Here is a 27,134-nt window from a genome sequence, read left to right on the forward strand (position 1 = left end):
AACACGTGGCCAGACGGTGAGTGGAGGGTTCCCGCCCTGGTCAGGGCCCAGGATGACTATTCCCTGCACCGCTCATGTTAAACCGCTCGCTGCCCCCGCTCCGGGGTTCCTGCAGGCGCCTGCCCACTGCTCCATGAACTTCCTCCCCAGTGGACCCATCGTCGGGAGGGCCCTGGGCAAGCCGCCTGCTTCCCTGTGCATCAGCTATTTCCCGGTCGTTGATTTATGGCTTGTGAAGACCTGAGCTGGCTCTTTGCTGATGGACTTCAGTGGTGGCTTGTGTCATGCCCCAGAGGCAGCTGGCAGGTGCCTGACACTAATACCGGAGTGGACTTGGAGATGCTCACTAATTGGTAGATATCAATAGATGCCCTCCTAGGGGAGTAGGGATAGGAACAGAGTGATTGTACTTGGAGGAGACTGTCCTTTGAGTCCTTATATTGCCCTCTCCCATCTTCCTGCTAAATTTCTGAAGATGTTCTTTATGTGGCTTTAGTAAATAAATATCCTGAGGATAAAGAAGTCAGATCGGGCGCCGTCATTCCCGAACAAATATAATTTTCGTTTACACTATGTATGTTGAGTTGAAGCATAGTTGACACATACGTATGATTTCTGAAGGTTCTTTTGGGGGAATGGGAGCAGCAACATCATTCTAGGGCCGGTGTTCAGATGCCTTTTCTTATTTGAGGACGTATTAACACATAGTCGATAGAAATTCCTCAGAAAAGAGCAACATGAAAAAAAAAAATAAAGAAAAAAAGAGCAACATGGATGATTTTTAAACCTCTCATATATGCTTTACCTACCAGATAATAGCTATGGGGCTGATCAAGGCTTGTTAGTGGGGCGTCTGGGTGGCTCAGTTGGTTGAGCATCCGACTCTTGATTTCGGTCAGGTCGTGATCTCGGGGTCATGAAGTCGAGGCCCGGGTCTAGCCCTGCACTCAGCTTGGGAGCAAGTCTGCTTGCGATTCTCTCTCTCCCCCTACCCCTGCACCTGCTTACATTCTAAATTAATTAATTAATTAATCATTTTTTTAAAAGAGACTTGTTAGTAATTTGATATTTTCTGTGCTTTCTGTGTCAAACTGAAAGAAAGAAAGCCAAGCACTTGAACTTGGTGGAGGATGATCCTCTCTCTTTCTCTCTTCTTCACCGTTTTATATCGCCAAGGTGAATCCAAGATAATAGTTCATTGCTGGTAGCCTGACATTTCAATATCATTCCTGAGTTCATCTTCATGTCTAGGGGGATATGCAAAGTAGATCATACTTATTTATAGATTACTCAGAGAGGCCCTTTCTCTCTCTGCCTACCCCCTCCCCCTTCCCTTGGGGTCTCTGTGTCCAAGAACCCGAAGGGCCTCATTTAATTTCCCTCTACCTCACACTGTCCTAAAGGATCCTCCTGGGGATGAGACGCTGTACGGTTTCCGTATTCTTTTGGAAGTTTTAAGCTCACGTATGTTCCACGTACTGAAAAAATAAAGACTTTACACTTTAGCACATTTGTAATGAAAATCTTAAGATACAAGAGGACATTACTACCATCCCTTTAGGAGGGATCGATGCTCTTCTATTACGTAGCTGGTTGATCACCATTTATTGGGGGGAAAAAAGTCTGAGAGCTCATGGAGGCTGCTGGGGGTTAGTTCCCTTATCATTTCTTTCCTACAACTGAGATCCTGTTTTAAACTCAAACTTCACAGCGGACGCGGTCTCTTTGTGAATACCGGGGCTTCGTCCCTGAACCGGTGGACACACCAGTCCAGATGCTGCCCCCCTGTCCCCACACCAGGCAGCCAGGCATAGCACCGAGAGGGGATTAGCATTGCACTGCCCCTGCTTCGCAGGCCTCCAGCCTCCCCTGGTCTCCCTGGCTTTGCTTTGCTTAGCAACAGCACCGTGGCCAGCTCTGGGCTGCCGGCAGAGGTCTTTTTCGCTTTCATATTGAAAAGAACTTAAGCACGAGACACAGCCCATAAAGCAGCACACAGTTTACTGGAGCTTCCCGTTGGAATTTTATACTCTGAATCCCAGGACCTTCCTCAGGCCTGAGGATTTTTGCAATATTCCTGGTGGAAACCGAGTTAACCACGTATAACGACATCTGGGCCCCTGTTGAATGTAGCAGAATGTCAGCCGCCGGGGAAGCTCCGGTGCATCCTTCAGCTACAAGTCCACCCTCTTTTCTCCCCCCCAGGCACTATTTTTAGAAATTTAACTCATCTGGGTCAGGAATTAAGGCCACCCTGCGGTAGCAGTTAAAAGCAATCGAGAGGCGTGCACACCGTTGTCTTTGCTCTTCTGTTAATGCAGTTTTGCTTCGTTTTTTTTTTTTAATTCAACGTTTCGGTTCACCAGGGCCGGTGGACCCTCTTCTCGGAGCAAGGTATTGTGTTGGAGAGGAGTGTAGACATGGCTGGAGACTTAACCCTTGCCTCGGAGTGGAGCAGACGTGTTTATCGGTAGCTTTAGAAGAATCTATCAGGTTTCCAATAGACCTAAAAAATAAAAGGCAATTCCTGTGATACAGCCTAACCTCTCATTACTGTTTGTTTGTTTGTTTGTTTGTTTATTTATTTATTTATTTATTTATTTAAGATTTAACAGAAGTGTTCTAGTCCTGCTTCAGGAGCACCAAACCTGTAGACTTTTAATGTAACTAGTTGAATTGGGGAAGGTTTTATGGGGAGTATATGATTTCAGTAAGGCCTTGAAGTTTGGGAAGAACTGGATTCTTCTAAACCAGCCTCCTCCTGTCCTAGACAGTACAGAGCCTGATCAAGTGATGGAAAAGGGAAAGTAAAAGTTATAAATAGAAAATACCAAGCAGTCCCGGACAGCCAGAACAGATAACTCATGTGTGGACAGTGCAGGACAAATATAGCCAAGACAGTAAAATTGGTGTCAGAGTGCTCGTTTTACTAGACCGAGGGAAGCATCAAAGATGGTGAGGAAGGGAGCAGCGAACACACAGCGACACGCCTCCCCTTCCATTGGCCTTGAGACCTACGCTTGTCTGCTTCCCCACGCGGGCTGACTCTCCCTGGCACAGAAAAGTAAAACACAGACTTGACACTGTCTTGGGATGGCTGTTGGGAACTAAGGGCTGACGTCCACCAAAGGAGTCCAAAACTGAGAGGGAAACCGATAAAGGTGGATTGGCAACAAAACTGGGAAGAGACAGGACAGAGGCCGCGTGCCTCGGGCATCCGTGCAGGTGGCAAAGAACGAGAGTCTGCAAACCGAGGCCCAAATCCAGCCCACTGCCTATTTTTGTAAATAAAGTTTTATTGGAACCCAGGCCCGTTCATTCTTATGGTATCTGACTGCTTTCATGCCGCACGGCCATCACGGAGCACTTGGAACATAGTATGACCCGTAAAGCTTTTCTTCTTTCTTCTTTCTTCTTTTTCTTCTTCTTCTTCCTTCTTCCTTCTTCCTTCTCCTCCTCCTCCTCCTTCCTCTTTTTTTCACTTAGCCCTTTGCAGAAAAAATTTGCTAACCCCTGACATTCAAACAAGGCAAACACACACAAGCAGTGGGTTGCTTTGGTTCATCTTTTATTTTTCAACTTTTCGGTCAGATATGGGTAGAGGAAATATTTTCAACAGTAGGCAAACCAGTAGTAAGAAGCATGATCACAGATGACAACTGGCAGGCCATTGGCCCCAGGGTCAGGCATCCGTTGGAGAGTTGAGGGCTGTGGTTAGCTGGGGAGCACTTCCTTGCTGCTCCTTAGGCTGAGATTCAGCCCCTGCTGATGCCCTGTAGCCAAATCTTCTCCGGTTTCTAGAAAACTTGGACATGGGGCGTGTATGCATATCTCTCAGTTATTATGTATTTTTATTTTTTTAAATATTTATTTATTTATTTATTTATTTATTTATTGAGACACACACACACAGAGGGGGGGAGGGCAGAGACCCAGGCAGAAGGAGAAGCAGGCTCCATGCAGGGAGCCCAACGTGGGACTCGATCCCGGGACCCCAGGGTCACGCCCTGGGCCCAAAGGTAGACACTCAACCCCTGAGCCACCCAGGCATCCCTATATCTCAGTTTTTAAACATTGCCAGCTAATGCACAGCATTAGTTTTCAACTTCTGTGGTCAAACGTGACATTTCTCTTGTCTGGGTTTGGTTTATGGCCATGCATATCTGAGAACAAGGTATCATTATGAGAAAGGAAGAGCAGGAAGGTGGGGGGGGGGTAAATTATACAGCAGGAAGACACACAGAGCAGTGAATGGTAGGTCGCGCCCGGCCTGGAGGCCTGAGGGTACCAGTGGCAGTCAGGCTATGAATGGACCCGGTTCATTCCCGTCTGTCAAGTTTGCTTTGGAGCACAATTAGTTTGCAGGGCATTGGTGAAATGATTCACATATGCTGACGGTTTTTATTACTGTGTTTATTGGGCTAATTTCCCCTCATCTACCCCTCACACGGGACTCTAATGTGCGAGGAGAGAAAGGGATTAATTGTGCATCTGAAATTTAGACTTCTATTTCAAATCCGAAGAAAAAGGGAGAATTATGCAGTGACACGGGCAAAACATTCTTGGTCTTCTTCACATGCGTGTGAGGAGAAGGAACTATTTAACGGAAAGTCAACGTAAACATCATTTTCAATGAGATCTTAGGTGTAAAGAAATAACCACTGAATGTTAGACTTTCAACAATTGGATATATGTCGTGAGAAGCTGTTTGCCTTTTGATTTATTTTTATATTTTTTGAAGATTTTATTTATTAAATTCATGGGAGACACAGAGAGAGGCAGAGACACAGGCAGAGGGAGAAGCAGGCTCCCTGCGGGGAGCCCAGTGTGGGACTCGATCCCCAGGACCCCGGGGTCACGACTTGGACCGAAGGCAGACATTCAACCATGGAGCCACCCGACGGCCCAAGACAATTCTTTTTAAAACAAAAGGGAATAGTCGTCTTATTTTTTTCTTTTGACTTTGGGACGAATCTTGTAGTAATGTCTATCTTCCAGCTGTGCCTAAAGTTCTCTTTAGCTCAGGCTTTTTCTCGTCTCCTCATGTCATCTTCACTTTGTGGGCAACCGCTTACCTTCCTGTGAACTGAATTATCTATCATGTTTATGAATCCCAACGTAGTTAGGAGGGAACAGCAAAGTCGTGGGAAAACACAAAACAACAATTATAAAAGGGTCGAAATGAACAGTCAGGTAGAAAGTTAGGAGGCTGGAATGAGCCTGTGCCTGGTGAAGAACGGAATTGAACTGGATAAGCTTCAAGGGTTGCTTCTGAAAACATTCCTAGTTGGCCCAGGACAGTTATTGATCGATGGCACACACCCAATAAGTATAAAATCCCTTTACTGCGAAGAGTAGCTTAAGTCAGGGTTAAAGAGATAGTCACATGTGCCCAAGACGGATATTGATTTCTGTGTTCCTTCTAGGTCTTTTTTCAAGAACAAATCAAAATATTGGTAATATTTGGTTTTGAAGAGAGTGGTTTGCATAGGATTGTGAAGGTTTTATTGGAAAATTACTCATTTACACGTATGATTTAAAATGGTCTGTGAATTCTTGACTATGACATTATTACATCCAACCTCACATTTGTTTCAGCCGAATACAGCTGCACTCGTAGAAAATAGGTCAGCGGGAAAAGTGGGTGTGTACAGTCATAGTATTTTAGAGCTGAAAGTAATCAATAGAGTCCATCTAATTCATTTTCTCTGTGTTTCTGATGAGGAGACTGGCTACATAAGCGAAACGAACCCTATGGCTGACTTTGTTGAAATATATTTATTTATTGGGAGAAGAGCTGATTGCAATAGTCTATCTAAAGTTGCATGTGAAAGGGCTCCCCTTAAGGTTTAAGGTCCACTCACTTATTACTACTACACTTTACAGGACGAATTCTCCATGATGCAGATGGCTATCTAGAATTTACAGAAGAAGGATGATTAATAATTATTACAAGTAAGGGAAAATGCTCTAATTAAATTGTTCCAAATTAAGTTTGCTCTACTTACATAAAGCATCCCCCACATTCTGAAGATGATGTAACTCTTCAGTGGTCTGACGGATTGATAATTGAGTAATGAAGACACAGGTCACATTAAGGACAAAAAATGAATGTACCCAAAGGTGAGATTTTATCTGGATCAAGAGGAATGAAAAGCAGGGGAAGAGCTCATGAAGGTTGATTATTATGCAACAACAAAAAAGCATGATGATTTCGTTTTGTTTTTAAAGAAGAGGAAGGCAGTAAATGCCGTGTTTAAAATAGCGGCTATGCTTAACTTATGTTTTTTTTTTTTAAATTTTTATTTATTTATGATAGTCACAGAGAGAGAGAGAGAGAGAGAGAGAAAGAGGCAGAGACACAGGCAGAGGGAGAAGCAGGCTCCATGCACTGGGAGCCCGACGTGGGATTCAATCCCGGGTCTCCAGGATCACGCCCTGGGCCAAAGGCAGGCGCCAAACCGCTGTGCCACCCAGGGATCCCGCTTAACTTATGTTTTAAAACCATTCTCCACAAAAAGAGGCGAGCACATGTTAGTAAATCAAGGGGTAGTCAAGACTTTGGAAGAGTAGCTTATAAGGAAAAGGTGGTCAAGAAACATGCCCGTGTTAGCAAAATGAAAAGTCACCTATGGAATCAGAGGTGATATGCAAACCACATACCTGATAAAGAATCGATATCCAAATTATAGAAAGAACTCATGCAAGTTGGTAGCAACACCACCATAACCACAACAGTCTGATTTAAAAAATGACCAGAGGACCCGAATAGACATTTTTCCAAAGAAGACATCCAGATGGCCGACAGGTACATGAAAAAGTACTCCCCATCACTCATCATCAAAACCACACTGAGATAGCACCGCACACCTGTCAGAATGGCTAATATCAAAAAGACGAGAAATAACAAGTGTTGGCGAGCATGTGGAGAGAAGGGAACTCTTGTCCACTGTTGGTGGGAGTGACTGTTGGTGCAGCCACTGGAAAACAGTATGGAAATTCCTCAAGAAATTAAAAACAGAACTATCATATGGTGCAGCCATTTGGCTTCTGGGTATTTATCCAAAGGAAACAAAAACATGAGTTCAAAAAGATATCTACCCTCCCCACATTCATCACAGCGTCACTTACGATAGTAAAGACATGTCCATCAGTAGATGAATGGGTAACGATGTGGGGTGTGTGTGTGCTTGTGTAATGGAATATGATCCAGCCATAAAAAAGAAGGAGATGGTGCCATTTGCCACATCATGGATGATTCTTGAGTCTTGAAGGCATTACACTAAATGCAATAAGTCAGGGAAGGACATACACTGAATGATTTCATTTCTGGGTGGAATCTTAAAAAAAAGAAAATTCTGAGATACAGAGAACAGATCAGTGGTTGCCAGGGCCAGAGCGTGGGGCGAGGTGTGTGAAATAGGTGAAGGTGGTCAAGAGGTACCAACTTCCAGATACAAGATGGATAAATCCTGGTGATGGAATGTGTAGCATGGTGACTACGGTTGACCATATTGGATTGCATATTTGAAAGTTGCTGCGAGTGTAGATCTTGGAAGTTCCTACATATATACGTAGAGTAGTTGCTGTGTATGGTGATGGAAGTGACCTAGACTTATTGTGGTGATCGTATTATAATACATACATTTATCAAATCATTATGTTCCATTAATAGTGTTATGTGCCAATTATACCTCAGTAAAAAAGAAAGAAAGAAAGAAAGAAAGAAAGAAAGAAAGAAAGAAAGAAAGAAAGAAAGAAAGAAAGAGTGAGTTCCTATGGAACCAAATTTGTGGATAACAGGGAGTACATACATAATATTGTGATATCACCAACATTAGAAAACATTAATTTGAAAGGTGTTTTGATATACAGGATGTGTCAGCAAATGTCAAAGTAATAATTTTTAAAAATATTGTATTTAGTCATGAGAGACACAGAGAGAGGCAGAGACAGAAGCAGAGGGAGAAGTAGGCTCCATGTGGGGAGCCCGATATGGGACTCCATCCCAGGGCCCCGGGGTCACGCCCTGAGCCCAAGGGAGACGCCCAACCACGGAGCCCCCCAGGCACCCCTGTGCTTGAGTGGATTTAGAAGAGTACTACTTCCGGTGGGACAATGCTTCATAGCTTAGAACATACTCCTATTTGTTCAATTCTTAAACACGAGGGGTGTTGTGTTTTTTTCGAGAAGCAGTGGAGACCCTGGAAGGTTTACTGGCACCCTGACGCCCACAGATGGTCCGTGGCAAGGATGGGGCTGGTCCCCTCCACCCTCCTTACTTAGCAAGGGCTGCACTGGTCTCCCTGCCCTGGTCGGCCTTACGCCACATCTTGGGGGAAGGCCATGTGCGGCCTTGGGAGCATGCAGACGTTTCGGCCTGTTTTGATTGTAGCAAGAGAGAAGAAATGCATATATGACGAGCCACCGTGGGCGAACCTGGATGTGAGTCTGGTCTTTAGCAGAGAGGCCAGGCCTTTGGGTGTCTGTCGATAGCAGTTGGAAGAACCAGGAGTGAATGCGCGCCATTGGATGGTTGGCTTGGGAATCAGTTTCGGTGGTGGGTCAGAGTGAGGGGGCCTCTGCGGGATGGAGTGACCGGTCGCAGAAGGGGAGAGGCCTTTCGTGGAGCCTGGGGGGGCCCCCAGTGGTCCTGGACTTTGATGAATGACTTGTTGGCTGTTTTCTCTGTGAACGTGGAGGGTCTCCCTGCTTAGGTTGGTCTGTGGGCCTTAGGGCGGTCCATGGGACCCTCCCTTATAAGGTGGTTGGGACACACCCTCCCTGGTCCCTGGAAGTAGGTGTGTTACAATTGTTTAACTGCCTTCTTGAGGTGTACTTGATACACAAAAACCCAACGTGTCAAATGTATGCAACTGGAAGAGTCTCCCGAAGCCATCAGCGTCGTCAGGATAACAGATGTACCTATCAGTCTCACCAACTTCCTTGTGTGCGTGTTTGTGATAAGAACGCTTTGATCCCCAGCATCTCCAAGACATTAAAAAAAAAAAAAAAAAAAAAAGAACGCTTTGGAGAAGATGAGAATCTGAGGGCTACACTCTAACCCACATTCCTGAGCGCCTCATACCATGTGGTCAGCTGTAGGCACCATGTTGTAGGGCACATCTCTAGAACTTATTTACCTCCCATAACCGGAGCTTTATGCCCATCGAACAACAACTGCAATGTGTCCTTTTTTTTTTTTTTGAGATTTTATTTATATATTTCAGATAAAGAGAGGGAGCTCACACCAGCAGGAGGGGCGGGAGTAGGAGGTGGGGGAGGGACAAGCAGACTCTGCAGGGAGCGTGGAGCCTAGTGTGGGGCTCGATCCCGGGACCCCAAGATCATGACCTAAGCTGAAGCCAAGAGTTAGACGCTTACCCAATTGAGCCCTCAATGATTCCAGTGTGACATCAGTAAGGGGCAGCATTTTTGACCCGTTGATGGATACACATGAACCCATGGGGTCCACCCTTTGCAATATGTTTCCTACAGCGTCAAACGCACAGTAGGCAACAAGTCGGTATTTGTTTTATAGAATTGGTTATAGCAGTTGAGGGGTGGGGACGGCCTCGCGTTCCTTCCTTTCCTGCCTCAGTAGAGAGTTACGTTCTTTTCTCTCTAAGGCAAGCGAGGCACCTCTCTCATAACTTGGCAGAGGCATCTGCGCGTTGCTTCTTCACGCTGGCAAAATCAAGCCTTGGCAGGAGGTATAGCTTGCTTTGTCTCTACCAGGCGTCGATCCTCTTAAAAGCATTTTATCAGCGATGCACTGTTTATGGCTATGGGTTGACCTACAAGGGGGAAATACCACTTGGACTGGATGTGTGGGATTCATTTCCATTTGGATGGCCGAGCTCATTGCATCTGCCAAGCACCCAGCTGGTGAGCAGCATTCCTCTATGTTTGTGTTTAAAATCTAAAACTTTCAATCCAGGTGATCAAGTATCCTCGTGTGAGGGGTGCTCTATTTAGTAATCAGGTAGGATCCAACTTATATGAAGAATCTTTAGGAACACAGAAGGGATGAAAATATTACGATTTTCTTATGTCTGAGCTAAAAGATCCCCTCCCCGCCCCCGGTAAAGTTCTTAGGGACTCCCTTTTCGATCATAGATAACATGGTACCTAATTAATAACCTCTGGAAAATGTGCACATGTAATTTTCTTAAGAATCCACCTCTGGCTCTTGCATTACCCGGAATGACTCTATTCAGAATGTATTCGTCTGGCTCGCGAACGAAAATGCTTCTCCCCCCACCCCCCGCCAAAAAAAGAAAATGCTTCTCCCAGGTCTTGAGCTGATCAGTTACCAGATGCTGGACGTTCCCTCTCGTCCCTGTAGGTATTGGTTAGGAGCCTGAGAAATCGATGTGATCACAGGTGACTGCTACTATTAATAAATGAAGACTCAGGCAAGTCACATATAATTGAAATACTACATTTTATAATTCGTGTGTGTGTGTGTGTGTGTACACAATGCGGATGTGTGTTCCTTTGACGGAAATCCCAGTGTGTCAGTCGTATTGGCACATGGAGCCCCGTTGGCCGCAGAAGCAGGAAAGAGGAAAGGGAGCCCTGTGTGTGGGGCTTTTGTCATCCTATAAACTACGAACCACGAGCCTGCAGGTGACGATGCTTTTTCCGTCGTGAATAAATTCGATTGATCTTAGCAATGTTTTTACCCCAAAATACATACACGCCAGCGCGTAGACATGCGTCTAGCAGCTATGCAAGGCTGTCTTTTAAACGCACATGTAAAAATCATGCTTCCGTAAGTGGTGCGTAAAAAGTCCTATTATAGCGCTAGAAACAAAATCTGTGAAATAAATTCTCGAGACACGGATCGACTTTGTATCTCCTTGAACGCGGGCACTTCCCAACGATTACACGATGATAAAGCAAAAGAAAAGTCATGACGAAATTCATCAAGTTCTTTCTTCTCCACAAAGCGACGGCAGCTTAGTCTCCTACCCTTTCAGCTCGTTACGCGGCTGTGCCTGCAGCTGACTTCAGCATTGCTCCCCGGCGCAGGGCAGCGGGAGAGGCTGGGAATTTTGACTCAGGCAGACCCGAGTTCAAATCTAGCCGACCGCTTGCTAGCGACTTCGTAGTGAACATTTATGGATCGCAGGTTTCTTTATCCTTTCAGTGGAAATAAGAGGCCATGTCATGTGATCTCGAAGGCTAAAGGGGAAGCATATGGAAGCCCCTGGTGTAATATCTACAGTAAGGGGGAGCTCAGAACTAGCAGCCGCTCCAGGGTGGTGTGGAAGCAGCAGAAGGCAGAGGAGAATGATTTCAGGGACATGAAAGAGCATCTGGCAAGAGGTGAGCCCTGCGTGGTTATCCAGCCACCCCCCACCCCCGTGAGGCCCATTCACGGTCAAATCTCTGGCCAGGACTTTGGCCACGTCTCTCTCTACCAGTTTGGTGGATTTCACTTTCGAAATATTGCTGCTTTTAGGTTTCTGACCCATCAGGGAATTACAGGTGTCAACGTTAACGCGACACAGCAGAGGAACGACGGGTATTACGGACACACTCTCCTTTAGGGTTATGTGAGGGACGGCACCATGTCGCTGATGGGACAAAGAACCAGACAGGCCAGTCGTATCTGAAATTATTTCACCTTCCCAGACCACCATTTTCTGGAAAGAAAGAAAGAACTATTTCACTACATGCTTCCCAGGGGTTAAGAGACTGTAGATCGTGAGCTGTCTTATCCCTTGCAAATCTCGTATGCTGACGAGGTTCAAGTGGAGCCATTTTACAAGGTTTGTTTTATTATATTATCAAATTTCCCTTCCCTGGGCTTAATTTGTGATGGGAAATAGAACTCATCTTTTTTTTTTTTTTTTCTTTTTCCCGGTGGACCTCTATTTTTACCACAGGGTGTCCAGTGTAATTTTGAGATCAAAGCGTTTTATTTAACCTCTGTGTCGGATCTTACATATTTCATTCACCTCCAAGCCAATTATGTGCAAATTCTACTTCCTGAACCCATAAATGAGTCTCAGAGAAGACCAGATTGTTGAGAAGAGAGGACTTTTTTTTTTTTAAAGATTTTATTTATTTATTCATGAGAGAGAGAGAGAGAGGCAGAGACACAGGCAGAAGGAGAAGCAGGCTCATGCAGGGAGCCGGATGCGGGACTTGATCATACCCTGGGCCAAAGGCAGGTGCTCAACCACTGAGCCGCCCAGGGCTGCCCAAGAGGACTTTTTTTTTTTTTTAAAGATTTATTTATTTTAGGGACACCTCGGTGGCTCAGTGGTTGAACGTCTGCCTTTGGCTCAGGGCATGATCCCAGGGTCCTGGGATTGAGTCCTGCTTCTCCCTCTGCCTGTGTCTCTGCCTCTCTCTCTCTGTGTGTGTGTCTCTCATGAGTAAATAAATAAAATCTTAAAAAAAATTATTTATTTTAGAGAGACAGCACACCAGCGCAAGGGAGGGGCAGATTGCAAAAGATCTCAAGCAGGCTCCCCACTGAGCAGCATGGAGCCTGACGGGGACTCGATTCCAGGACCCTGAGATCATGACCTGATCTGAAATCAAGCGTCAGATGCTCAACCAACTGAGCCACCCAGGAGCCCTAGAGAAGAAGAGGATTTTCATCAGCTGTATTGTGTCTTGAGTTCGCTTTGTTGCATTCGAAACCATTGCTTCCACTCATTATCCTAGAGAGAGGTGGAGCTGGCCCAGGACAGGGACATCCCCATCAAGGTGGCAAACGTTGGAGCTTTGCATCTCTTTAATCTTTGTCTATGCAAAATGTGTTCTGTCCAGGGGACTTAAGGTTTCATACTGTTATGCATGGGAAGATTCAAAGCTCTTTTCCTTCTCAAAAGGACTCTCTGGTGTCCACAGTTGCTTCTCGTTTCTGGGTTGCAAATCAAACAGCTCTGCAGAAGAGTTTCGGCATGTTTCTGAAGAGCAGCACAGACTGCGGTTATTGTGGATCAGTCTAACGTTTGGTGCTCAGGGACCCATAACCCACCCAGGCAGTTGTAAGGAGAGGTAGGTAAGATCAAAACTGTGCGTTAGTTGAGTATTGGAGTTTGAAGAGATCATTCGAAGGCATTCTGCGGTTGAAGCGGTGATTAATTCCTCCAAGTACTTCTGTTGACTTAACAAGTGCCTTTCATAAGGATGCTGGCATAATTTTCCCCATAAAGTTTTCCTGTTTCTGTTCTTAGCGCACCCATAAACTTCTGATGCGTTTGTCTCAGCCGTAACGGTATCCAGTGCATATATTTTTTAAAGTATTGTGCCAAAAAGTCGATTTTTGCATCAGTGACTATCAATAAGGATGATCATTGGGCTGCAGACTAAGAAGTCCGTCTGGTCCATGCCTTGTTAGGGGGTACCCACCATCTATTCAACTTCTCCATCGGGCAGTTCAGGAGGAGGAAATGAGCCAATCTAAGGAACTGACTTGGTGATCATAGACTCCCCAGTCAGCACCCTACGGAGCAGGGGAAAGCTACATAATGCAAAATTAATTAAGGCAATACTTTAATTAGGGGTTTGGATTTACATTTAATGAAGATAAAGTATCTGACTGGCCCTCGGACAAAGGAGCTTGTATTCACAGGATTTTAGGTATTTTATAAAGGTGGAAAACAACGGAGTCATTGTTTATTTTTTTCGACTGAGAAGGTCATTAAAGATGTGACATGGATGAACAGCTGGATTTTCTCACCGAAACCCGATTTTTATTACCTGAGGGACGGGAAGCACTCAAACTATATACTGATGGTACATGCTTCGGCTCAGATTAATAATACGGCAGATATTTGGATTCTTTTCCTTTGATGGACTGAGAGAAAGTAATTCAGGATGGAATTCCCCAAATAACCCCGATGTGGTTAGTGAAAGTTGGGGTAATTTCTGTTTTCACAACCACAAATATAAGTGATGAATTTAAAATAAGAATGAGATTAAAGTTTTTTTTTTCCCCCAATAACGTCCACCATGTCTAGGTTTTTTGTGTTCAGTTAAATCAATTTTGAGCGCCGAGTAGAAGCAATGGTGATAGTTTATATAACCATGTAGAATTCTGAAATATAAATAATTACTGGAATTCAATCTTTCCATAGTTGGTGGGGGGAGGGAGACCAGGAAAGAGAAATTACCTAATTCATGCACTTCCCTTGGAAAGTAAATATTTTACTTTCGAGGTGTAAGTGATTGATTTCGTGGATCACCCCTTTAGGCCAAGAGAGGAAACACAAGCATTTAGAGACAGACTTGGAGATGCAAGGGCCTGTGTCATCAGGATCTTTCAGATGCTTTCAGCTCTGGGTAACAGAGAACTTCGTCTCAAGACGTGTCAAATTGGCTTACACAAGGACGCTTACGGTGTCACGTAGGGATTTGTCAAGTAGGCCGTACCCTGGCTGTGGCATGACAGTTCTCTCAGTTGGATTTCTGGATTTCTGTTCTCTCAACTGGCTTTCTGCTCAGCTTGGCAGCAAGATGGCCTCTGGGGCCCAAGCCCCTGATGTTCAGAGGAGAATATGAGACCCTTTTTTTTTTTTTTTAGACTTCTTTCCCAGGTGCTTCTCAGCAAAGGCACTCATTTTCTGGTCAGGCCACATGCCAGGCATGTGGAATTACCATGATTGCTGTAGAGGGGTCTCAACCATCCTCGGGGCTAGGGATTTGAATCCACTTCCCCAGAGTCATGTGGTATACGCTGGTCAACCGAATAAAACTGAGGTTTCTTTTGGAAAAAAAAAAAAAAAAAAAGGAGAAATGGGTGTTTTGTAGGCAGTCATCAGTCATTTTGGAAGTAAGGAATTAATAATGGTCCAGAGAAGATTTAGACTGTGCAAAGTTGCAAATGTAGAGCCGTTAGGTCCACCATTATTATTTTTTATTATTTTTTTTAGAGATTTTATTTATTTATTCATGAGACACACACACACACACACACACACACACAGAGAGAGAGAGGCAGAGACACAGGCAGAGGGAGAAGCAGACTCCCTGTGGGGAGCCCGATGTGGGATTTGATCTCAGGACCCTGGGGTCACGCCCTGAGCTGAAGGCAGATGCTCAACCGCTGAGCCAGCCAGGCGTCCCTTAGTCCAGTATTATTGTACACATTACTTATAAAGTCTTCCCAGCCCTCTTCCCCTTCCCCACCCCAAAAAATCCCAGTCCTTCTGGTCATACTTGCACTTGCACATGCAGAGAAACTTTATCTGAGTATCTGAGGGTGAATGAAAGCTGAAACACCAAGGCACTTCCATTTTATACTTCCTCAAGGAAGACATGTCTGATCTTCCCATGAGCCCACCACAGACCACACCTCCAACTTTTCTCAGAAGAGTTTTTATTTGTATCATGACTTGATTATAGGTTGTCCTTTTTACTAAATACCAGTAGGGACAATGATCTGTCCTTGGGGCATAACCTGACACTCAACAAAAGAGTGAATGACTGAATCCTGAGACTTTCAATCCCATAATCATGAACTATGTTTAGTGTTAGGTGGTCCCATATGTGTAAACTGAAGGTGTTTTGTCACTGGGGATTAGAAAGAGATGCAGTCAAGGATCTGGGAAGTGAGGGGGACTTAGCCCAGGCTAAGCCTTCAAACTCTTGGCAAAACTACTGAGGCTTTCGGAGCAAGAGTTTGACATAAAGGAACAAATATGTGCAAAGATTAAGTTGTAGGATGTGTGCACGTGGAGGATGGGACATGAGGGAGGAAAAGTAGTTAAGGGGTAACGTTACCCAAGTGTAAATAAAAATACAGACAAATAAAATGCAAGATGTATGAAGGGAACGATGAGACAAATTTGAAGAAGTAAGATGGGACAAAATAACTGGATACAGGGCTAAGCTGGCCCCGAGCCAAGCTCTTCAGTACTGAGCTTTGAGAGATGATGGGATCCTTGTATGAAATAGGAAGTCCACAGGAGAGTTCTTTTTCTTTTTTTTTCAGACAAGATGGTGGTCTGGGTCTGCAGCCAGTGGGGCACTTAGGGATGCCTCTCAGGCTGCCAGAGATGTGCAAATAAACTTCACCATGAGCAGAGCTGGTGCTCTAAACTAGAGAGAAGGTATGTTGCAAGGGAGAGTCAAAATCACACAAGAGTTGGAGATTTGCCGCCCTTAGCAGGAGGCCTGGCATGGTGGTATCCCCATGCACACCTGCTGAGCGTAAACTAAACTATGAGCCAGAGGGCTTTGGGTTGGCAGCAACAGAAACCCATCAGATACTGACTGGAAGACTGATCCATGGACTGAATTTTATGTGACAATAATCCAGAGCCAGGGCTGGCTTTAAGTGTGACTGGATGAACGTTTACGTTTCTAGGGATTTCTCTATTCTGTGTGAGCTCTTTTTCCCGGGTGAGCTCTCGGATTTTTATGACACATTCTACTAGCTTAGAGCCTCCTGCAGGAAGAGAGCTCCTTTCTTCCCCCACGTCCAGAATAAACACCAGAAATCACTCTTCCCGGAAAAGCTGGGGCTAGTCCAAAATGCCTGCACCAACCCCTGTGATGCGATGAACCAGGCCCATCCTGGGAATCAGGGCTAGTGTGATGTCCACCAAGATACACTTAACCTAAACTTAAAGGGGGGTGAGGATGCAGATAAATGTAAAGAAAATCACATTTCCTTTTTTTTTTTAAAAAAGATTTATTTATTCATGAGAGACAGAGATACAGGCAGAGGGAGAAGCAGGCTCCCAGTGGGGAGCCTCAATCCCAGGACCCTGGGGTCATGACCCGAGCCAAAGGCAGATACTCATCCACGGAGCCACGTGGGCATTCCAATGTTTCCTTTTCCACAAGAGAAAGTGTGGATTCTGGGCAGGTAAATATGTCCCGGGTCCATGTCAGGACTTAGCCGGAATCCTATAGTGAAGGCTGAAGTTCACACATGGGTCTGGAGTTCACACATGTCAAGGACAGGAGGAAGGTGGACAGTGAAGGAGCAGTGAGTGAATCCAAGGGGGAGGCTGATCAATGAAGCTTGAGTGTCAGCCCAGCAGGCCCATCTCCTGATGCATGGCTTTGGTTGTAGGGCTTCTAGGGCCTCGGCTCCCACATGGCATATTCTGCTGCCTGACCAGCAGCGCAGAGGCTCTTCTCAGTGATTTAGAAATGCGGCCAGACATTCCAAAGTCCAGACGCTGTAGTGGAAACGCTACTTCTAACATTCTCACATCTTTTGTTACCAGACTTAAAGCATGTGACTCAGACATTTTAGGATGAAAGAGCTCCCTAAAATGATTTGCTGTATGGCTTTTGTGGCTTGGGGATTGTATCGAGGTTTTCAAGAGAAAGAAGGAACAGGACAAATGTCAGTACCTAATGACTTAAAGCTTCAATTTCTATCTTGTCTTTCTGTAGTTTAAGGCCTATCCAGTCATTGTGTAGCCTTGTTCTAGCAACAAGCTGGCCTTGCCCGGTTTCCCTCTGGCCTCAGCCTTCTGATGTGCACTTTACCTCCTCCCTTAGGCAGGTGTAGGGCCTGCTGCTGCTGAGTCAGCAAGGTGTAGGGTCCGCCAGGGCTTGGTGATCAGGGTGGCCACAGCCAGAGATGCTCTCCGTCTGCTCATCAGAGCCCTCAGACCATTCCTGAGTGTAGTAAGTGCTCAGCAAATGCATATGATCATGATTATTGTTACTATTAGGATTATTATTAAAACAAACAACCAAACAAAGAACTCTGTCCAGTTGGCAGATGCCAACGACTGGTGTAGGACTCTATAGAGGAGCTCCCCTTTTTTTGTGATTTTTACTGCTGCCCATGAACTGCATCTCATGGCCCAAGAGAGAGTTCTTCTCTTTGATGTAAACTGGATCACTATTCCTTGAACTAAACCTTACATTTCACACCTGTTTGCTTTCTTGAATTATCTTTCTTGCTTGTGCTTTTAGTGATTTCGATGCTCTTTGGATTGATTCCACATTTCATAGTATTTAGAGCTGCACTTCCTGCCTCCCTTGCGTACATGGTAGCCTTATTTGTTGCACACACCCGCAGAGGGAGCATGAAACCCGTAATGCCTCCAGTGTAGTGTGTGTCCGGTCGTTAGCGTGTGTCTGCATATTCACGCACCTACACACCTACACTGGCATCTGTGCAACCACCAGCTTGTACCTCAAGCTGGAATGATATCGGAGCTGTGTGCATCCTGCTTATTATCAAGAGTAGTCATTTAGCACATTGATCTCCAAGATGTGCTTTTTTTCCTTGGAGCACTGTCATTGTCCTCACTGACCTTACCGTGCGCTGAGGACTGCGCTAAGCAGTTTATATACATTACCGTAGTCTGTGTGACCGTGACAGTAGCCCGATGGGGGTGGTATTATCCGTGCGTCAGAGATGGGGGAGCTGAGGAGCTGAGATGTCAGGAGAAGGTGGCAGAGCCAGGCCCCACATGCAGGCGAGTCTGCCTCCAGTGACTGCACACAGCCTGCACCTGTCAATCCCAGGGCTCTTTGGCTGCGTGGGAAACAGCTTTATGCGTCTTTACCCTCAAAACACTGGATGAGCCAAACCAAACCAAAGCATAGGAAAGCCACTATGAGTAAAAGGTACTCAGTAGCGCGGCGACCGTCGTGCATGACACCGTACCGCTCATTTGAAAGTTGCGAAGAGGGTAAATCTTCGAAGCTGTCATCACCGTGTAACTCTGGGTGGGGCTGGGTGTCGACCACACTGATTGCCGGGATCATTTCTCAGTACGTACAGCTATCAAGTCATTATGCCACACACCTGGGACTAATGTGACGAATGTCGACTATACCTCAATAAAAAAACAAAATAATGTGTGTCCGTTATACCTCAGCTGCCTGGGGGGGCTCAGTTGGTTAAGCATCTGACTCTTGATCTCAGCTCAGGTCTTGATCTCAGCGTTGTTTTATTTTATTTTTTTAATTAATTAATTTATTTATTTATGATAGTCACAGAGAGAGAGAGAGAGAGAGGCAGAGACATAGGCAGAGGGAGAAGCAGGCTCCATGCACCGGGAGCCCAACGTGGGATTCGATCCCGGGTCTCCAGGATCGCGCCCTGGGCCAAAGGCAGGCGCCAAACCACTGCGCCACCCAGGGATCCCTGATCTCAGCGTTGTGAGTTCAAGTCCTGCGTTGGGCTCCACGCTGATTCCAGAAGCAGAGCCTCCTTAAGAAACGAAAAAACAAAACCCTCAAAATAAATAGATGAGAGGCGCTCCATGGAATAAAAAGCATGTCGTGCACTGCTCTCCCGATTCAGTGTCCTGATGCTTGGATATTAGGGAATTTTTTTAAAAGATTTTATTTATTTATTCATAGAGACACAGTGAGAGAGAGAGAGAGAGAGAGGCAGAGGCACAGGCAGAGGGAGAAGCAGGCTCCATGCAGGGAGCCCGACGTGGGCCTCCATCCGATCCTGGGTCTCCAGGATCAGGCCCTGGGCTAAAGGCGGTGCTAAACCGCTGCGCCCCTGGGGCGGCCCGGATATTAGGAAATTAATAAACATTTATATAAAGGGCTCAACTGTTCCTAAATGAACATTGTCTCCTTGTTGAAAATGAGTACAGAATGCAAAAAAAAAAAAAAAAAAAAAATCATCCCGGAGAGTGAAACATACATCCTGTGCCCATAATCTTTTAAATTCTTTTTGCTCTTTTGCCTTATCCTGATATTTTCTGATAATTTCTCTAGGGAATACATGTTCTCCTGGATCTGTAAGTGTACGTGGTGTGTTTCCACGGTAGGGTTAATGAGTAGGAAATGCACTGACTCCGAAAACGTGCCCTGCGGAAATGCTTGTGCTAACATGCAGATTGCCCCAATTTCCTACCGAAATGCCCTTCTCTGCGGGGCGTTGTTGCGTTCCAGGCTTGGACCATGAGAAATCAGTTCTGTTCATGGAGATTATTGAGATTAAGCGCCCAAAATCAATGCGATATGATTACACTTATCTGCACAAGTAACTGGCAACGTTTGGTCACCAATGAAATTCTGTGAGTTCTTAAAAACAGCGTAGGTGAGCCTTCGCCATCAGAAAACTAATTCGGTTTTTTTTCTAAGGGAGCATATTTAGAAAGTAAATTCCAGCAACTACCATAGTGCATAAGACAAGAACACTTTGTGTCTGCTTCTTACTTGATAAGAACCGGGTTGTTCTTTCTTGAAAACTCTGCGGTTTACAAAATATGTCAGAACTTAAACTGCCATATATAATAAGCAAGATGTGGCAAATGTTCCTCAGCAAATTTTCAAGGGATTGGAATATTTCCCAACTCTTTTTTGGAAAGAAGAAGTAAAGTATTTTCCTTTTGGACTCCCAGAGGAGGACATTAAATACAAATGCACGGTATTTTGAAATCGCTGAGCAGGCCGCTATTTCGATATGCTGCCCCCCGCCCCCCTGTATGCAGATCTCTAGTATTATTATTTTTAACGGATCACCAGATATCACAGAGAAAAATTAATTTTCTTTTTATAAGTTTGGGTAAATTGAATCTCGACAGTTTAGGCCCACCACGCTGCTGGATCCAGAGGTGTTCCTGGAACCCAAAATCATTATGTGCACTTCTTCAGATTAATTCTATTTGGGGTATCGTGAAATAATTGCAAGGAAAAAACACGCATCATATCCTTTCATCATATTTTTTTTTTCCAGAAATGAACGCAGTGGTTGATATTTAAGATAATGAATAGGCTCTCAACAGTCTCCGTTCCAAACAACATAACCATTGAAACAAAGTCAGTCGTTACATAACCAAGAATTAATTCGTCGGCCCATGTCCGTGTGGCCACTCCAGCCTCTGCTGGTCTCACTCCTGCTGGGTGAAGAGCAAGCTTTGTCTCCTTCGCTTTGAGTCCAGTGCAAAAATATTTCCAGAATCATTCCCTGATAGCATGGGTAGGGTATAATAGCACTGAGTTTCTTTTAATTCTCACCATCCTGTAGAGCCAGAGTTGACAAACTTAAACGTCTGTTGGGCTTGGGAGAGGAAGTCCGGGAGTGAAGGTGGGGCTGTTGCCCAACCGATCCCCAGTTTAAAGGGATCAGCAGCTACCTGGCTCCAGTGGAAGTGCTGGCCTGTGGAAATTTGAATTCAATGTCGAAGGGCATTCTGTTTCATGGAAAGAAAACAGAAATTCCTTGGTTATCGATATTCACAAGGAACATTCTGATTTCTACCTGCCATAGACTAATTGGATCTAAAAGATAACATATGGGGGGGAAAGAGCATCTGAGAGCCACACGTGACCTGAAGGCCACCAATATGCAGCTTCTTGACTAAAGTACGACGCTGTTTGACATCGTTATTGAATGATGTTTATTGGGATGCCGGGTGTGTTTGTAAGTAGTCTGATGCTCTGCTGGTTCCCTGCTCCTGAATCCTAGCCTTTCCCTTGTCTGACATCCCCTTTATCCCTGATTTGCAGATGGGAAATCGGATTGGATTTGGAAGAGAGAGTCTGGTGCAGTATAAGGCCTCTGTTTCGGTCTGCAGTGCGGTTACTAATCTAGCGCTCGTGTCAGAGAGTCTCGTCTTCTTCTTGTATCCCACTTTTACTCATTTGTTTTCTGCCTTCTTTATGGTTCCCAAAACCCTGCCCAGAAACCAGATCTTTATAGGATTGTGCATTGCACTGTAAAGATTGTGTAGGGTTTAATGTGCAACCTTTGGAGTCTAGACCTATAGTCTGGGATCTTCCATTATCTGAGGGACTTCACTGATGCTGGACTTAATGTTCATTGCTTCATTCTACAACTTTAATTGCTTTTCAAGGCCTCCCTATTCTGTTGTGATAGCTCGGATACCCATACCGTGCCTGTCTAGGTCTTTTCTGGATTCTGGGTTGGATTTGCCTTCCTTAATTGCAGCTCTCTCTGCCCCAGTGGTCGATCTGCTTCTTGGCTGTTGTGGCTGGCCAGACCGCGCTCTACTTAACCCTTCAAGTCCGGCTATCACATCAGGTAAAAGCCTTTGGAGAGCGGTGCTTTTACAACTGATTGGTCATGGAGAAGAAGTGAACTAAGGAGTAAAATCTCGCAGTGTGTATGCACTCATGCAGTTCAAGTGCACTTACTCATTCTTATCCAAAAGCTACTATGGGGGATCCCTGGGTGGCTCAGTGATGTAGCACCTGCCTTTGGCCCAGGGCATGTGTGATCCTGGAGTCCCGGGATCGAGTCCCATGTCAGGCTCCCGGCGTGGAGCCTGCTTCTCCCTCCTCCTGTGTCTCTGCCTCTCTCTCTCTCTCTCTGTCTGTCTATAATTAATAAATAAATAAATAAATAAATAAATAAATAAATAAATAAATTTTTAAAAAATTGGTACAAGAATTGATTTTTTTAAACTTCCTGTTGATTCATGAATATATAAATGCCACTGCTAGGAGAATAAGTAAGGTACCAACCTATTAAAATCCTCTTGTAGACGTGAAAGAAAGGATGCCGGGGTTGCTGGAATGATTAAGGTATTACCTGTTAAAATCTCCTTTTATAAGTGTCACATGTTTTGGGATTATTTTCAAAGAATACGGTAACTCCTAATGTATTATGATTTGGATCAGTGAGCCTGTACAACAGCTTTAAAGAGCTGAACACCCATATGGAAGTTTCCTTTGAGAATCAGTTTCTAAACTCCAAATTCCAGAAAGTTCCAACTTATATTCACGTAACCTCCATCATACTTACCACATTGATTCATTTGGTTTCGGATGAAAGAAGAATATTATCAATAAGATATGCTGTTCTCCTTCTGTTTCCTCTCTACTTGTCGGTGTGAGTTTGGGAAAGCTGAACAGCAAAGTGCCAAGTAGCTTTGAACCTGGTGTATCTTAAGAGTGTAAGTAAATCCTCCATTAAAGATCCATGAGGGATGGATCCAATAAGTTGATTGAGTTGATTCAGGCATTTGAAGTGCAATGAGGTAGAAAACAAATGGCTAGAAATGTTGATTACAGATTGAGTCTTTTCTGGTTCCATTTATTGAGTATCAGGTCCTGTGTAAGCCTATTTCAGAAGGTACAGAAGCTCCTGTTTTCAACGTATTCCAATCTCAAAGAGGACATATGAACGAATGTATAAATAATAATATGTGTACACGTGGAAATAAAAGGTGATATATAGGGATTCCTGGGTAGCTCAGTGGTTTAATACCTGCCTTTGGCCCAGGGCGTGATCCTGGAGACCCGGGATCGAGTCCCACGTCAGGCTCCCAGCATGGAGCCTGCTTCTCCCTCTGCCTGGGTCTCTGCCTCTCTCTCTCTCTATGTCTATCGTGAATAAATAAATAAAATCTTAAAAAAAAAAAAGAAAGGTGATATATAGCCCTGGAACATGTGCTGCTATCGTATGTGCATGTACGGTGTTCTGTAGCCAACAAGTACATGTTAATTGCTTTGGCGGCATGTCCTGTATTTTGCTTATTTATGGAAATCTTTGAGAAGAAGCCATGGCATTTGGGTTTTGTTTCACAGGGAGTTAATGGTTGGCCACATGGGAATATGGCTTAGCTGGAACTTTGGGATTTTGAGGGAGGAGTGATTAATAGGAAATGCAACTTTTTAAAAAGTCAAAGAGAATCAGATTTGACATATTTCTTTGAGCAGCATCTTCATATTAACAGCTTGGAGGCTTATATATGTAATCCGATAGACATTTGTGAACGCTTTTGCATCTGTTAGGAAATTGCCTTTTTAAGATGTAAGTACATTTTTAAATTATTTTCAATGGTAACAGGCATTAATCCTTTCAAGATAAATCTGATCTTCAAAAAGAATAAAAGGTATTGGATGTCAGTGCTGAAAAATAGTTACAAAAATAGTAACATAGTTATTAATTTTTTTAAATACACGTTTTAGATAATGAGGCTGGTGTTCTTGCATAACCGGTAGGAGGATTTTGCACGCCATTAAAGAATTTCAAACATATATTCTGGCCAACATCAATGTCAATGAATATGTCCGAGGGTTTCTGAAGTGATATTTTAAAGGAAAATATTTATTTGTGTATATAAGTTCTTTTTTTCCCCCAATTTCTTAGTTATATTTCCTAGAGAGTGAAGTAGCAAGATATATCTGAGTGAAGACAAAGTAACATGAAAAATAGTGATAGGGTTGCCAGATAAAATACCGGATGCTGAGTTACATTTGAATTTCAGGTAGCAAATAATTTTTGTTTTAGTATAAATTTGTCCCATGCAATACTTGGACCTACTTATACTAAAGAATTACTTGCTGTTGATCTGAAATTCAAATGTAACTGGGAAACCAATATATATATTTTTAAATTTTATTCAGTTACTCGTGAGAGACACACACACACACACACACAGAGGCAGAGACATAGGCAGAGGGAGAAGCAGGCTCTATGCAGGGAGCCCGACGTGGGACTCGATCCTTGGTCTCCAGGATCATACCCTGGGCTGAAGGCAGTGCTAAACCGCTGAGCCACTGGGGCTGCCCGGAAACCGATATTTTTATTTGCTGCGTCTGATGATCTTAAATGCTGATCAGTAGTTGCTTCTATTTTATCTTAATTTAATTTAATTTATTTTTGTAATGGGCAGACACATTTGGAGTGCCTTCTTTGTGACAATATAGCCCTATAGCTTGTGGAAGTTCTAGAGTACATGTTGCCTTCAGAGGGTCTATACTCTTGTAGAAGAGATAGGAAATGTCAACAGTCCTATTTTAAGAGGAACTGTAGAAAATGCTCCAAGGAAGATACAGTGACAGTTCAGAGAATAAAGGGGTTGCTTCTGGTCGTGGAAACCAGGGGAGGGACAGCTGAGGTGATACTGGGTTTGGCTGGAAAGGATTGATGGTGTTTACTCACCTGGAAATAGGGGAGGCATGGCTGCTAAGACATGAGAACGAGCACTATGAAAAGCATTGATCTGGTGAAGTTTTGGGTGTATTTGAGGAATTATAGCTTGGTTAGAATGATAACATTCTCACACTTCAGCCTGCATCAGAATCATCCACGGGGCTTGTGAAAACACACCTCCCTGGGTCTTACCTGCAGAGTTGCTGGCTCAGTAGGTCAGTGTGGGCAGAGAATTTGCATTTAGTATAACAAGTTCCCAGGTGATGCCGATGCTGGTTCTGCCGCCACACGTAGGGCATCACGTCCTAGTGCCTAGTGGAAAACGAGGTTGGAAATATAGGTCAGGGCCCCGAGAGCGTTGGCTGGTATGCTCTGGAGCTTGAATCGTGTTTAACAGACAGCAGGGAGCCATTAAGGCCCGGTGAGCCAAGCGACATACCAGATTGATCTTTAGGAAGGTTTATTTGGCAGCAAGGTGTGGGATCGATCGAAGGGAGCACCAGGAGCCCAGAGAAGCGAGGATAGTGAAGTAGATCCTGCGTATGTTGTTTACAACAGCCAAGACCTAGAAGTGACCTAAACGCCCATCAATGGATGGATGGATAAACTCATGTGTGTGAGAGATGGAATATTATTCAGCCCTAAAAAAAGACATCTTGCCATTTGTGACAATATGGATAAATCTTGAGGATACTATGCTAAGTGAAGTGAGTCAAAGACAGATACTGTATGATCTCACTTATATGTGAAATTAAAAAAAAAAATGAACTCATAAAAACAGTGTGGATTGGTGGTTCCCAAGGGCTGCTTCTTTAGTTCAAACAGAACTTTCCCATTAAAAAGGAAGCAGTTAAAGTAGGGGCTCGTGTTTATTACAAGAGGGGAATGCGTACAGGCATCCCACGGGGTCAGTGGGTAAAGCTGCCCAGAAATTTTGGCAGACCCTGTAAGGGCCGTAGATCATATCATTGGTGCCTCGTTCCAGTTCACGAGAGATGCTTCCTCGATTGTGAAGACAATTTCCGAGAGCAGCTTTATCCTCTGTACTGAATGACTTCTTTCACTCAGATTTAGCAATCGCATTTCCGGTGGACCAGTATTGGCCAGACTAGGCTCTGGCTTAGAGAAATAAACAAAGTAAACGCTAAAAAAAAAAAAAAAAAAAAAAAAAATTCCCGAGAAGTGACGTCCAAATTGGCCAGCAGCCGGTGAGGGTTCAGAACGGGTGCCTTTCAGAGACGCCAGCACTGCCTTTCTTGTTCTGCGGAGAATCCGCTCTGTTGCTCGCCGTTAGCATGGAACTTACTGCCTGTTTTCACCCCTGTTCCCAAGTAAATTATAATCAGATATTTTTTTCCCTGTAAAAATCCTATGTTTAATTCTGAAAAACTTGGGAAAGCCCTGGAAAATATAAAGAAAAGCACAATAATCACATACAATTACATAATCGTACCAGCCAGAGGAACACTTAACGTGTAGATGTATATTCCTCCCTACGGTAGATAAGGTATTGCTTTGTAACCTGATTTTTTCTGTTAAAAATACATGTATTTTTCTCCTGTAGCGACTATTGAAAACTATGGTTTTTATTAGGTGAGGCCGTTGCATAAAAATATCGTAATTTTATTCCATACTTTAAAATGTTAGGTCACTTCAGGTGTTCACTGTTCAAGTATTTCTGCAATGCACATCTTTATACCTGAACTTTTGTGCTCATCCTTAGTAATTTATTTCATAGGGATTGCTTCATGGTACTAAGCTATTTTACTATAGAGGGAATCCAGTGCTACCTTTATTAAGATGATGTATAATTTTTTAAAAATATATTTATTTATTCATGAGACACACACACACACAGAGGCAGAGGGAGAAGCAGACTCCCTATGGGGAGTGTGATGTGGGTTTTGATCCCAGGACCCCAGGGTCACAACCTGAGCCAAAGGCATACGCTCAACCACCAAGCCACCTGGGGGCCCTAAGCTGATGCTCAATTTAAAATGAGGTACCAAAATTTTTTTTAAAAAAAATAAATAAAGTGAGATACCACATCTTAATGCAGAGTTTGGAGGAGGGCTTCACGACACTCACTCCTTCATGCATAGAAACCCATGGAGGCTGCTCACAGCTTCAGGAGGAAGAAGAGGACAGTATCTTGACTGTCAGTAACATCAACTAGAGAGCGTACCTCGGGCTAGGTGTCCAGGTCTTTGAATTATTCCCTAGACATTCATATCTATTGATAACTAGTGACTATAGACTCAGAGACTAATCTTCTAGTACTGATACATCATTGGAACTAGATTTATAAGGTGTATTAGTA

The 27,134-nt window shown here is 44.2% G+C and overlaps 1 protein-coding gene across 4 annotated transcripts in view; it reads left to right on the forward strand.

The window, feature by feature from the left end:
• PRKG1 (protein kinase cGMP-dependent 1) overlaps positions 1 to 27,134 on the forward strand; it is a 1,198,973-nt gene that overhangs the window by 242,445 nt on the left and 929,394 nt on the right. The gene's annotated exons all lie outside the window — the stretch shown is intronic.

The sequence above is a fragment of the Canis lupus genome, chromosome 27 (genome assembly GCF_048164855.1).
Source record: "Canis lupus baileyi chromosome 27, mCanLup2.hap1, whole genome shotgun sequence".
NCBI lineage: Eukaryota > Metazoa > Chordata > Mammalia > Carnivora > Canidae > Canis > Canis lupus.